We start from the raw sequence: 6,824 nt of genomic DNA, 5'->3' as shown, positions 1-6,824 counted from the left end.
CTTGAGCCCAGGAGTTGGAGGTTGCTATGAGCTGTGATGCCATGGCACTCTACCCAGGGGGATAGCTTGAGGCTCTGTCTCAAAAAAGAAAAAAGAAGAAAACTTTGACTTTTGATCTGAACAAATATCAAATAAATCAAATAGGAAAAAATGATCAATTCACTAAATCATTTAACAATAGAAATTAAAGGAGAAACATTTTCCTCCATTAAGTAGTTAACTAATTACTTAATAATTTATTAAATTTGCCACATAATGCCATCTTCCCAGCCTCTTTCAGACGGGCGTGAAGACGCTTCTGGAAGGACACCATAATGGTCTCCCATGTCGATCCCCAAGTCCAGTTTAAGCTCCTATTGGTTGGTGATCATGGGACTAGGAAAACTATGTTCGTGAAATGCCACTTGCCGGTGAATTTGAAAAGTAGTCACCTTAGGCGTTGAGGTCCATCCCTTTGTCTTGCACACCAACAGAGGACCCATCAAGTTCAACATATGGATACAGCTGGCCAGGAGAAATTTGGTGGCCTCAGAGATGGCTATTACATCCAAGCCCAGCGTGTTTGATGTAACATCAAGAGTTACTTACAAGAACGTGCCTAACTGGCATGGAGATCTGGTATGAGTATGTGAAAACATCCCTATTGTGTTGTGTGGAAACAAAGTGGATATTAAGGACAGGAAAGTGAAGGCAAAATCTATTGTCTTTCACCGAAAGAAGAATCTTCAGTACGACATTTCTGCCAAAAGTAACTACAACTTTGAAAAGCCTTTCCTCTGGCTTGCTAGAAAGCTCACTGGAGACCCTAACTTGGAGTTTGTTGCCATGCCTGCTCTTGCCCCGCCAGAGGTGGTGATGGACCCAGCTTTGGCAGCACAATATGAACATGACCTAGAGGTTGCTCAGACAACTGCTCTCCCCGATGAGGATGATGACATGTGAGAATGAAGCTGGAGCCCAGCGCCAAAAGTCTGGTATAGGCTGTCCTGGGATGTCAGCAGTGCAGCGTGTGCCACTTTATTATCTAGCTAAGCGGAACATGAGCTTCATCTGGGATGCTGAAGGAGAGGAATGGGCTTCGGAGTGAACGTGGCAGTTTAAAAAAATACCGTCATTGTTTGGACCTGCATATTTAGCTGTTGGGAATGCAGTTGATTCCTTCTTGAGTTTCAAATATAAGACGGCTACAGTCACATCACAACATTCAGTGGCGAAATCTCATCTGTCATTCTCATTCCCATTCCTTTTCGTTTAGAATCAGAATAAAATTGTATCTCAAATATCTAAAAAAAAATAATTAAAGATAATAAATTTGGCTCGGCACCTGTAGCTCAAACGGCTAAGGCACCAGCCACATACACCTGAACTGATGGGTTTGAATCCAGCCTGGGCCCGCCAAACAACAATGATGGCTGCAACCAAAAAATAGCCAGGCGTTGTGGTGGGAACCTGTGGTCACAGCTACTTGAGAGGCTGAGGCAGGAGACTCGCTTGAGCCCAGGAGTTGGAGGTTGCTGTGAGCTGTGATGCCACCACACTCTACCCAAGGGTGACAGCTTGAGGCTCTGTCTCAAAAAATAATAATAATAATAAATTTGCCACATAAGCATTAATATCTCCTGCCCTGGTCAAAATGGCCATGACCTGCAAATGCCCATCTGAATGGCTCAGGTTGTCCCCATCTTACTGGTTGTCTTACTGTGTGTAACTGGCTACCCAGTAGTCCTTTCTAATACCTTCTCCATTTTCTGCTTCCTCCTTCAGAAAGGGAAAAAGTAAAAAATTCACTTTTGCAGACTCTGTTGCAGCTAAGGGTGATCTGTTGTTGCCAAATGAGAACTAAGAAGATATTTATTGCAAGGATTCTAGAAGGCTAGGCACCTGTGGCTCAGGCAGCTAAGGCGCCAGCCACATACACCTAAGGTGGTGGGTTCGAATCCAGCCTGGGCCCACCAAAAAACAATGATGGCTGCAACCAAAAGAAAAAAAAATAGCCAGGTATTGTGGCAGGGACCTGTAGTCCCAGCTAATTGGGAGGAGGAGGCAGGAGACTCGCTTAAGCCCAGGAGTTGGAGGTTGCTGTGAGCTGTGATGCCACAGCACTCTACCCAGGGGGACAGCTTGAAGCTCCTGTTTCAAAAAAAAGGATTCTAGAAAAGTTTCTAGAAAGGTTTTTACTTGTCTGAAAGAAAGGAGAAAAGTCACAAAACAAGCTGTCTCTTACCACCTTGAACCTGTGCCCTCTTCCTAACCTTCAAATCTCATCATGTGAGTGCAGGAGCTATGGGAACCACCTTGTGACCACAGGCAACAAGCCTGAGGATAAAAAAGTCCCTTATAAGGGACATCTTTCCTTATATCCTGGGGCTACTGAATCTACCTGGAACTACTCTGTAATCTAATTCCCAGATAAATATTTTTGTGGTTTAACTTAGTAGTACTCAAAGTTGGTGGTTAAGTCAGCATATTGGAATCAACTGGGGGGCTTTTAAATTCTTGAAACCTGGGACATAGTCCATACCAGTAAAATTGGTATTTCTGAGAATTAGGGGGGTGGTACCTAGGCATCAGGACTTTTTAAAATTCCTGAGTGATTCTAAAATGCAGCAAGTTTGGAAACAAGTGGCTTAAGCCAGTGCTTTTCAAGTTGTTGTGTATACAAGTCACATAGGACTTTATTAAAGTACATGCTCTAGGGTGGCGCCATACACCAAGGGTGGTGGGTCCAAACCTGGCCCTGGCCAAACTGCAGCAAAAAAATAGCCAGGCATTGTGGCGGGCACCTGTGGTCCCAGCTACTCGGCAGGCTTAGGCAAGAGAATCGCCTAAGCCCAAGAGCTGGGGGGTGCTGTGAGCTGTGATGGCACGGCACTCTACTGAGGACAACAAAGTGAGACTTTGTCTTAAAAAAAAAAATGCATGGTCTAATTCAGCAGACCTAAGGTAAGGCCTGAGAGGCAGTACTTTTAGCAAGATTCCAGTTGACATCAATGCTACCAGCCCAAGGACCACACTCTGAGTAGCAAGGGTCACTGTTATTCTGGCTGGAGGCATCCTAACTGGTATATCCTTTTTCTCGATTTTCTGGATGTAAATGTCTCATATTTCACAGATGGGGGTGGATGAGCCCTCTGGGAATGCTGGGACAGTGGGAAGGGCACCACCCTCCCAGTCCATTAGTCCTTCTGCGCCACCAGCCCCCACTGTAGCCAATAGGTTTCTAAGTTAATGCATCTCCTCAGCCAGGCCAGCCTTACCGAGGACACTGAACCAGACAGATTCAGCCTTAGGCCACAGGGATTCTACCTACAACTCACCCTTTCTTCTGGGCCCTTCACCCCAGCTACACTCTTAGCTGCTAATCAGGGAGTGGCATTTCAGGACTTTTTTTAGTGGCTACTCGCCATGATTCTAAAAGTCTGGCTTCCAGAAACAGTGACAGTAAAATTTCAGGCCAGGGAGGAAGAACACAGGCAGGTCCCTCTATCTCCCACAGTGTCATCCATACACTTGCCCTGGCTCACCTCTCCCCTCCACCCCCATGCAGGCCACACCTGCCTCCTGACTCACACAGCAGCCCATCTGTGGGCTCCCAGTGAGGCCACCGGGGACCACTGGGCTGCCAAACCCAGTGTCTGTCCTTCTTCCCATGCAGCTCCACCCGGCTGATCTATTCCTCTGGTTCTCCATTGCCTTTTGTAGGCAGCCCTGTCCCCTGCCTCATTTGCCTATCTTGCCTCTCCCTCTCCTTCCGACCCATTAGCTCCCATACTCTTACCAGGCCAAGTCCCTACTCTCCTGTCAAAGCTGCCCTGGTCAAAATGGCCGTGACCTGCAAATGCCCATTTGAATGGCTCAGGTTGTCCCCATCTTACTGGCGGATGGGCAGCTTCTGGCACAGCTGGGGGTCCCTCTTTCCTGCTGGAGCGCACTTACCACAGGCCAGCACTCACCTTGTTTCACACTCACCTGGCGGGCTCCTCCTGGGCTGGCTGGGCCTCTTCCCCACCCTGCCCCCCACCTCCCTGAGTGGGGCCCAGGGCTCAGCCCTCACTCCTCTTGCCTTCCCGCCTGTTTCTCCCACTTCTCCCAGCTGTCAGTTCTATCTAAACCCTAATGAGGGTCCCCAATCCCTAGGGTGCCGCCTGCTTCCCTCACTACTGCAGTGGCGTCCTGTTGGGTCTCTGCTCTCCACTTGTCCCCCCCCTTTCTGTTCAGGAAGCAGCCAAGGGACCCTTATAAACCTAAGCCAGGTGGTGTCACTCCTCTGCAGGAAGCCTCCCTGGCCTCCTGTCAGACTCAGGGCTAGTGGGCCCTAGGAGCCCCAGCGATGTGGCCTGCTGGCCCCTCACCCGCTCACCTGCTTCCCTGTGCCCCAGCACTTGACCTCTTTCTGGCCTCATAGCCTTTGTACTTGCTGTTCCTTCTGCCTGAAACACCTTCCCCCCCAAATCTGCCTGTTCTCTCACCTCCATAGCTGTTCTTCAGAGCATGCCCTGAGCTATCTGCCCATCACTCCCTCTCCTGGACCTTACTGCGTGCTTCTCCCTAACCCTCACCCTCGGACCTGATGGTGTCAGGTGATGGGTTATTGTCGGTCCACTGCCAGCCTTTTGTATACATTGCATGCGAGCAGGCCCTGTCTGCTTCCTCCAGCTAATCTGCAGGCCAGGATGGGGCAGCACACAGCAGGTGCTGAGTGGACGAGTGGACAGACATGCCACGTACGTTGCCTCAGATACTCCAGACACATGCTGTGAGGAAGGCAGCTCCGCTTAGGCTGACCTGCCCAAGAGGCCCTGTGTGTCCCTCACAAGTGCTTCCAGAATGAGCTGGAGCCTGTTCCGGGGATGGCTCTGCAGCCCACTGAGCCCTGGCTCTGGATCCCCTTGGCCAGAACAACGGGCCATTTGGAGCCTGGTCTCTTCTATCCTCCTTCGTAGGTCTCCAGGGACCTAGGGACAGGCAGGACTCCCACCCTGGAGCAGGAGAGATGGCTGCCTCATGCCTTTTCCCGTCCACAGAGGACCGTGTGAAACCCTGCGGAGGTCTCTCAGCCCAAGCTGAGAAGTTAGAGAAGCCCACTGCCATGGACAGAACTGTGTACCCAGAAATCCCTATAGGAATCCTGAACCCTGAATTCTGACTAAATTTGGAAATTTAGTCAGAAAAAAATTGGGAAAGGAGAGTTAGATGAGTCTGTAAGGGTGGGGCCCCGACTCAGGATTAGCGAGAGCAGCCCACTAGCCCGACTCCATCTCACTCCTGTCCCCCTCTCTCTCTCCCCCATCCCTCCCTCAAGTCAAGAGAAGAGGCCTTAGAGCAGTGTTTTTCAACCTTTTTTTTTTATCTCATGGCACACTTGAACCTATAGTTAAACTTTTGTAGCACATTTAAATTATGTTGATCCAAAAAAAGAGTAAAAAAGAGAACACATTTACTGCACTTTGAACTTCTTTTGAACATAATTTGATTAATGATCTCTTAAAATTTTTCTCAGCACACCTAAAATCCTCTCATGGCACATCAGTTGAAATTCATTGCCTTAGAGTGAGACCTGCCTTGCTAGCGTCTTAGACTTCTAGCCTCCAAAACTATGAGAAATAAAGTTCTGTTGTTTGGGCCATTTGGCCTGTGGTATCTTGTTATGGAAGCCTGAGCAATCTAACACACCCACCCCCAAGAAGCTCCAGCTGCCCTAGGGTGAGCTGATTAACCCTGGGTGTGGATTAGGGGAGACAGATTGAAGGATAGAAGGATGAATAGACAGACAGAGAGACAGATACTCCTCTTGCCCTTTCTGTCAACCTCTCTTGAAATTCTACCCTTAGAAATTCACCCCAAGGAATGAGAGGAGTGCCTCTTCCAGGAAGCCTCCCCATCCCTGCCTTCCCAGTCCACATCCCTCTCCATCCTCCCTCCCGGCACTTCCCTACCCTGCTTCCTGGCTGTGGCAAGGCACATCGTCTCATCTCCCTCTCAGAGTGGTACGTCCTGGGGCAGCTGGGTCTGCTTGTCCCTCACACTGGCTTCTTCTAAGAAGCAGAAGGTTCTAAATGTTACTGTGAAAATAGAAGGAAATCCTCCATGGAAGGGAGTTAGGGGCACCATGCCCAGGGTCGGGTCCACCTGGTTGGGGCCTGGGCTCTGGTCTTCCTACACAAGAGACCCTCAGAGGACACTGAAAGAGATTGGTAAAGAATGCTGATGCCTTGGGCAGTTCCTGCGGCTCAAAGGATTAAGGCGCCGGCCCCATATGCCGGAGGTGGTGGGTTCAAACCCAGCCGTGGCCAAAAATCAGCAAAAAAAGAAAGAAATGCTGATGCCCAGGTCTCACCCCTTTCTGGTCTTCCTACCCCTGATTCCAGTGCCGTGAGTAGCCGGGAGAGAGCCACTGGCTTACTGGGCACTCTGGGAGCTTGGGGGACAAGCATTGACCTGAATGAAGTTGCTGGGTGGGTTGACGGAGGGGTGAATCATTCGACCTCACTGCCAGCTGTGAACAATTCAGTCTGGCAGGCATTTCCCTAGGAGCCCCGTGCCAGGCGCCTGCTGGTTGCTGGGGAAATAGGAAGAGACACAGTCCCTCTCAGAGTTTCCATTCCCTGTGCAAAGCCAGTGCTGGGAAGTGGCTCAGCAGCCAGGTGGGGCTGGGTAAGGGCAAGAGTGTGGCTGTGCCCACCCTGTGCCAGGCCCACCTGGTGCTGGCTGTGTCCAGGGTGGTTCAATCTTCCCAATAAACTTGTAAGAAGCAGGCATCATGGTGAGGAAGCCAGGTCTGCAGAGTTAAGGTGCTTGGCCTTGAACCCAGGCGTGTCTGAACT

The 6,824-nt window shown here is 49.9% G+C and overlaps 1 pseudogene; it reads left to right on the top strand.

The window, feature by feature from the left end:
• Positions 1 to 314: 314 nt before the first annotated feature.
• LOC100961350 lies at positions 315 to 962 on the top strand (annotated as a pseudogene).
• The last annotated feature ends 5,862 nt before the right edge of the window (positions 963 to 6,824 follow it).

Source organism: Otolemur garnettii, unplaced genomic scaffold, assembly GCF_000181295.1.
Source record: "Otolemur garnettii isolate 467f Iridium unplaced genomic scaffold, OtoGar3 scaffold00115, whole genome shotgun sequence".
Classification (NCBI taxonomy): Eukaryota; Metazoa; Chordata; class Mammalia; order Primates; family Galagidae; genus Otolemur; species Otolemur garnettii.
Note: the sequence above shows the minus strand (reverse complement) of the source record. Positions and strands in the feature narration are given on the sequence as shown.